Source organism: Lynx canadensis, chromosome C1, assembly GCF_007474595.2.
Source record: "Lynx canadensis isolate LIC74 chromosome C1, mLynCan4.pri.v2, whole genome shotgun sequence".
Classification (NCBI taxonomy): domain Eukaryota; kingdom Metazoa; phylum Chordata; class Mammalia; order Carnivora; family Felidae; genus Lynx; species Lynx canadensis.
This window is the reverse complement of record NC_044310.1, coordinates 135990673-135998810: the sequence shown is the minus strand read 5'-3', so window position 1 is coordinate 135998810 and position 8138 is coordinate 135990673.

The following is an 8138-nucleotide window of genomic DNA, read 5'->3' as shown; positions in this document are numbered from 1 at the left end:
AACCCATGAACCACAAGATCATGACCTGAGCGGAAGTCAGACGCTTAACCAACTGAGCCACACAGGCACACCAGTTTTTAAAGTAATGAGACAATATTGATAAATGTCTTCCATATTACCAATAGCCACCACCCTCTCTTTCTCATTGCCACCCACAGTTCAGTGTTGTGATCTCCTGAACTAAGCAGCTGGATCAAGAACTACACCTCAATGGCTCAACTGATTGGCGCAGACCCACTCAGGTCATTATCTCCTGGTTCTTGAGTTTGAGCCTCATATCAGGCTCGCTGTTGTCAGCACAGAGCCTACTTCCAATCCTCTGTCCCCTTCTCTCTCTCTGCCCTTCCCCTGCTCATGTGCTCTCTCTCTTAAAAATGAAAATTAAAAAAAAAAACTATATTAGGATCAAGATGTTTTCCTTTTTGTTTATATTAGACTCCATAAGAAAGTAGTTGGCACTGTTCTGTGGTCCTTGGGTAGACATTCACATCCCTAGATGAGAGGTTTTATTATAGGTAATTCAGTAGATATGATATTATACTAGTATGTGTACAATATCTCCCTCTTTGAACATCTCTAGAAGCTTGCAGGCGGCATGACATTATTCATCTTTGGTTTGAGTGACCCAATAAAATTGAGACAGATATGGAATTGGCCAGAATGTTTGGTTTACTCTATGATGTGTTGAGAATCAGATTCACTCATTCTTTTAGTCCTTCTGTAAATGTCTGTTGAGTTCTTCGAATCATCAAGGTATGCTATTTTAGGTGCTGGTGATACACTGCAAACAAGACAGACATACACCTATTCCTGTGAAGTTGACATTATGTTTGAGTGCAATGAAAAATCCCCAAGAAAGCATGAATAAACAAGGCAATTTCAGAATGGAATGATGCTATACAATGTGATATGATAAAGACTTTGCTTGGTTGGGGAAAGTGCTACATTACTTTGGAGGGTAAGAAAGTCCACTGTATGGACACTTGCCCATTCTGAGAAAATGAAAAAAGTAAAAATCCAAGATGTATAGGTAACCCAGTCAGCAAATAGAGAAATAGTGCTAGAGCAGTCTCAGGAATCTTCCCTGCTTCCACATTCATCAATCCCCAGAGTCTAGCAAATACCTGAAAATCCACTATTGAAAGGTTCTTTTTTTTTTTTTCCTGCTTGTTAAACTATTAACATTCAAATACTCTTGAGAGGAGAACCTTATTAAGTCTATCCTCTTAATTTTAGTCTAAATTGGCTTAATAGATTTTTTCTACCAACAGCCTTTTTTTTTTATTTTTGGCAATCATTTCTTTTAATTCATCAAAGTATAATTTTCATGTATAAAATATTACACATCTTTGGTGTATAATTGTCTGAGTTCTCACAAATGCATACCCATGTTCCTATTACCCAAACCAAGATATAGAACATTTACATGACTTGAACATTCCTCCATGTTCCTTTCCAGTTACTCTTCCTGTATTTTCAGGGACAATCACTCTTTTGATTCAAATCATCTTGGGTTACTTTTGCCTGTTGTTGAACTATAAGTATAAATTGAATCATACATTAGTGCGTGTATTTTAATATCTGTCTTTTGCAGCCAGCATAATATTTTTTAGGTTTGCTAATATTGTTGCATGTATAGGTAATTTGTTTTTGTTCTCTTTTAAACAGTCAGACAGCATTTGATGTGGGAAGGCCAAACCCAGAGACTGTAAAGGAGAAATGTGAAAACTAGTAGGCACAATGGTCCTCAAAGTGTGCTCTATGGACCAGTGGAATGAACATCAGCAACAATGGGAATTTGTTAGAAATATATATTCTTTGGTCCCACCCCAAATCTATTGAATTAAAAATGCCGGGGATTGGGGCGCCTGGGTGGCGCAGTCGGTTAAGCGTCCGACTTCAACCAGGTCACGATCTCGCGGTCCGTGAGTTCGAGCCCCGCATCAGGCTCGGGGCTGATGGCTCGGAGTCTGGAGCCTGTTTCCGATTCTGTGTCTCCCTCTCTCTCTGCCCCTCCCCCGTTCATGCTCTGTCTCTCTCTGTCCCAAAAATAAAAACAAAAACATTGAAAAAAAAAATTTTTTTAAATGCCGGGGATTAGTTTCAACAATATGTTGTTGTTGTTGATGGTGTTTATTTATTTTTTAGAGAGAGAGAGAGAGATCACAAGCAGGGGAGGGGCAGAGAGAGAGGGGGACAGAGGATCCGAAGCGGGTTGACAGGAGAAAGCCTGATGCGGGGCTCAAACTCATGAACCTTGAGATCTAGGCCTGAGCTGAAGTTGGAGGCTTAACCAACTGAGCCACCAGGCACCCCCAACAGTGTTTATTAACAAGCCCTCCAGGTGATTCTGAAGCACACTGAAGCTTGAGAAGCAATGAGTAAAACAAAGCATAGATAGGGAATAAAATCTATTTAAAAGGATCTGAGAATCTTGAAAAATAAAATGTGTTTGTTTTGCTTTGCTGTTTTACCTAGAACCCCTGAGGTTCCAAGAAGAGAGGAGCAGGGTTCACAGAAATAACCTTTGCAAATCCTCTTCAGTATTAATCCATATCTATGCTTCACGCAGTTCAGTGGCCAGTCCTGATTTAACCTCTGAGTTACCCTTCCATAATTCAGAAAAGTCATCCAAGATAGGTGGGTGACTTGTGGTAATTAACAATAGCATCCAATATCGAGTGCTAATCTAGTTCTCACACACAAAAGGAAGACTCCAAACTGTGAAAATGAATAAACCAACTCATCTGGACTTCGAAAATATTTTATATTTCTTACAAATTAACACAAATAAAAAGGCACCCTGTAATGCAAGCCTTTTAAAAATTATTTAATAATACAGGAATGTCTTTGCAGGAAATTCATTTTACAAATCTGTGTCCAAAAAAAAAAAAAAAAGACAAAGAAAAAGAAAAAGAGGAAGAATTAACTATAGGGGAAAGCTTTATAAGAATACTAACCATTGTCTTGAAATTAGAGGAAAAGATCAGCAATCTTCATGAGGGTTTGAAAGAAAATCTCACTCAATTCAATTCAGAATCAAAACCAAGTGCAAGGAAGTTCCAGCAGGACTTAGGTTCCTGTGACAAAGCCTTCTCTATTCTAGGAAGACCTTGACTAAAGTTATCTGACATGTTAGTTGTTATTTAACTTAATTTAATTATACTAGGGTTAGTTTTATCTCCAGATAGTCCCATGAATAAAGACATTAGAGCAGCGACAGCATAGTGCTTTAATCAGAAAAGACAAAAAGAAAAAAATACATATAAACGTACACATACATACGTGGATAGGTACAAAACCCACTTCTATGTAAGGGGCACGGCTGTCTAAAACACAACTGTTACACCCTTGAGGCCACCCGAAGCAAAAGGACTAGACAATAAAGCAGAACTGAAAGGGGACATGGGTGATAAATGAACTTTCAAAACACACATTTGATTCTCATCATCAACCTTGAGCTACCAATTCTCCACTGGTCATAAAAGTCATTTTTCCTTTAAATGGAAACATACAATAAACTAATCTATTGACTAGTTTTACACTGTATGTCACTCAAGAACATGTCACATCAACCTTTTTCCAGAAGACGTTTTCTGAGTCCCTTAAAAATCCGTTCATCAAGCTGAACTGAGTACATGAAAAGCAGATGATCAATTTGATACTGCTTGAGGTCAACACTGGGAGTTCGAGTAGGAATGCTTTAGTTACAGACAGTCATAGACATCTCCAACATCTGGAAATAGTGATGGTCACCAAACCAAAGGATAGTTCCAAGTTCATGTGGACTAAAAGCAATCTCCTTTCTATAACTTTTGTAAATATCAATTGCAAGATAGGTAGATAGATAGATAGATAGATAGATAACAAAGAGAACCGAGACAATGGATTTGCTTTTATGTAAACCCCTACATCTTCAAAGGGCCCATATTCCCAAAAGACAAAGATACACATGTAAAATGTTCTCCCTACTAAGTGTTCTGAATGGATTATAATTTTACTACTCAGTGTTGCATGAATAATCAGTATCGTCTGGAGGCTTGCTTGAAATCCAGAATTTTAGGCCCTAGCCTACAACTAATGAATCAAAATATACATTTTAACAAGATATCCATCAATTTGTGTATACTTGAAAGTCTAAGATATACTATGCTGCAGGATTTTAGGTTGTTAGTTTCTCTCTGGGATATTGTTTTCTCATGTTTACCTGATTATGATATTTACCTGAGACTCATGTTAAAACTGAGAACATGTTAAAACTCTATCAAGCTACCCATAGTGACTGAATTATAATCTTCATATGCTTAAATAGTGTCCTAGTTTCTTATAACCCAAGTAAGTTTGGAAAATGATTGCTTTAGGCAATCATGGAAAGTCTTATTCCACATCTTTGTGTCTAAAACAGAGTCAGTTCACATACAATTTAGTCGTATTTTTGTTTTCATTTGTGTAAATTTTGAGTATGTTTGGTTGTGGCAAAATAAATAAATGGAAAATATAAGGGACTAGAAAGAAATAAGGAAATGACAAGCTTGTTAAGATGGACAGTGAGAAGCTTCAGAGAGATTATGCGTACATGTCCTTGGGTGCATGCTCTCCCTGTATAAAAAACACCTGGCCAAATCAGTGAATGGTGTTTTAGACAAAGAAGGTTAAGATGGATTTCCCATTCTCAATCAATTGTATTTCCCTTATAAACACACAGCCTTTTTTTTTTTTTTTTTTTTTTTTGTCTAAATATCTATCTTAGGTTCTCTAGGAAACAGATTCTGAGTCTAAGATTTGTATGCAAATGTTCATTGGGGATACTCTTAGGATCAGTTCTGTGGACAGATGGGTGTAAAAGACATAGGACGGGGTACAGGGAAGATATGAATTTGATGTAGTAACAACAAAAGATTCCAGAAGAGAGACTCAGCTAAGAGCTGTCAGCTACCAACACTTTGCAGCTGGGGGAATAAATGCCTAGTCCTGAAGGGAATCTGGACAGCACTTCACAGCATTCATTACAACACCATCCACTACAATGGTAAATAAATTTTCCATTTTTAAATCTCTTAAAAGCTGGAAGAAAGGCCTCATGTCTGTCTTCTATCTTGGAATCCTACTTAAAGAATAGTCAGTGCAATTTTGTTTGTATTCTCTAGTTTCTTCTGCTGGTTGACAGCTTTTAAATAAACCCTTCCACATTTTGATTGTTTGGGGAACTACAAAGTACAGAAACTCTTTTTTTTTCTTCTTTTTTTAAAATCTGCTTTAGTAACAGATGAAGATTTTGTTTTATGTAGTCTGAAAAAGAAATCCTCAAAGGTGTCAAAAATTAACTAGGCCATTAACTAAAGTCCACATCATTTTCCTTAACTTAATTTTTTGTAAGATTACATGATTCATGTCATAATTTTCTGAAGGTGCTCACATTCCTGATTGGATTATTAATTTGTGTTTATTATAGAGACTATGGTATAATGTTTTATCTTAATTAGTATTTTTATGTGTATGATTTTAAATATGTATATAGCCAGTTTTTATGTTGTTTTCCTTTCTAACATAACTAAGGTTAAGTGTTTTCTTTCAACAAAGGGAATTTATATTCAAATTAAAAGTAATTACAGATGCTTTATCAAAAATAAAGCAAATGGCAGTTCTGTGAATAGACATCTTCTCCACAGTAATAAAATGCAAACTGGGCAACCTCGGAGTTTATGGTTTTGATGATGTTTCTTCTAGAGAAAAAAAAAAGCAAATAATAAGTTTTATGTATAGAATATATTTGCCAACAGGGAACTGTCTTCAATTCTTAGTGGGAGAGAAAGGTGACTTTTTTTCGGGAGAGAAAGGTGACTGGCCTTCATATTCAAAGTATATCTAGAAAGTAGATTTAAATTATATAAAGACTGTAAAATAATGGATGTATTTTTTTTTACTCTTTTTACAACAGATTGAGCAATTTTCAAAATATGTACACACCTAACATGTACTAACTACCCTTCTTTTTGTTAGCTACTGTGACAAATGCCGGAGCTACAAAAATAAATAAAACAGAGTTCTGGTCCATCAGGGGTTCAAATTCTAGTGGACAAATTGTGTTGAGGTTCAATGATTAAGAAAATCAACAGAATTGAACAAATGTTCCATTTTCTATTTGTTTTCGTTGTCAAAAAGCAGCTACTGCAGTAAATATAACCTCAGAGATATTTGTTTCCAAGAACAGATGAACAGTTCATTTGGACATTTAAATATTCACCAAATATAAAATTTTAATCCACATTTTAATTTTTTGAATAACAAAGGAAACAACTTATTTAATGACGTTAAAAAATGTAAATGTGACCATTCTTTATCCTCTGGCCCTGACTCTGTATTCAAAGTTTTAGCAATCTGAGAAAAAGACTAAGGAACAGAGCCCTGATCTCACACTGACATCAAAATTTAATAATGCCTGTACTCCAAAGTTCTTAAGTGCAAAACTCTACGTTCATAGCAGCTCGAGTCAAATGAAGCTTCAAACCACTGGCAGAGGAAGGACATGTAAAAGTTGATGTAACGTGGTGTCCTTCAACATGCTCTCAGAACCTTAATTTTCTCATCAGAAAAAAAAATGAGAGGGCTATTTATTTATTTATTCAAAAATATTTCTTGTTAATGTGCCAGTGAGGAGATTACATATTGAAGATACAATTCTAAACAAAAGTAACGCATTGCCTGTTCTTACAAAGCTTGGAGACTTGTGGGATCTACCAAAAAGAAGATGGGAAATTGCAATGTGGTATATAATTACTACTCTGACTGATAATCAGTATGTTAGAAGGTCACATGTGATGGCTATGCAAACTAGATTTTACAGTTTAGGGAACATTTCCTGAAAGAAGTGAAGTTTAACTGGAGGTCAGAGAGGTGACCAAAAGTGCTATGGTTTACGGCTAGGTGGGTACGGGAACAGGATTGTTAATGTTATACATAGGAGGGAAATTACGTGTAAAGGTTCAGTGACCGTGGCTGGGACCAACAAAGCTGGTGGTGGGGTGTGGGTAATAGGGGTGCAGAGGATGAAGCTAGAGAGGTGAGCAGGACTTTGAAGGGGAAACTCTTTAGTGGAAGTTTTCCTAATTGAGGGAATTACATGATCACAGTTAAATTTTTGGAATATAATTTAGCAATGTAGGGAAATGGCTTGTAGTTCCTATGTAAGAAAAAGATCCTTCCTTTCTAAAATGGAGATGGAAAGAAGTTCATATATTTAAAAGAAGTTCAAATGTACAGCTAATAGGCCTAGTCAATGTTTAGATATGGAGAATGAGGGAAAGAATAGGGTCAAAATGATACCTGAGTTTCTGACTTTAGCAATTGGAAGAGTAGTCTTGCTATTTACTTAAGAAAATAGAACAAGGACATTTAGCATCCAAGATAATGCACATTCCCTTGGACAAATTTTTTTGAAAAATTTCAAAATCATAAGCTCACAAGGGGGTCACCCAGGAGAGTATGTAATGTGATATAGGTACTCCTCTATCTTTAGCAGAGGTTGGAATGAAAGCAAGTTGCAGGAGCAAGGAGAGGAAGAAGACAACAAAACTGAAGTTGGAAGAAGCAGTTGGAGATGTAGAAGAAAACTTGGAGGACAAGTCATAGTAGCCAAAGGAACAGAACATTTCAGAAAAAAAGTAGTGGTCAACAAAATCAAGGATTGCAGAGAAATCAAGTTAAATAAGAGATAAAGGATTCCCGAAGGATACAGTAAGAGGAGAATATCCAGCTGCCCCAGGACAGTCAATTTCACTGGGGGCGAGGCTGGTGGGAGGAAGCGAATGTGAGGAAAAGAGAGTGGAAGCAGTGCACCTTAGAACGTTCTCAGGAAGCCTGGATATTCAGGAAAGCTCAGAATCAAGGCTGCAGGATAACATGAAATCAAAATGTCTTCACTTGTCCAATGCGGAAAACGTTGAACGGTAGCAAAATACTACATGGAGGAACACAGTAAAGGATAGGCTGAAGATGAAATGCAGAAGGGAAGGAAACTTACAGAGTAACTGAAGGGAGTTTCCATCTGGGGGCTCCTATATTTGCTGTGGCCTTAGGAGGTGAGTTTATCTGCTGAGAGGGAAATTAGTTTTCTTGGTCAAAGGATTGAAGAAAAGGGA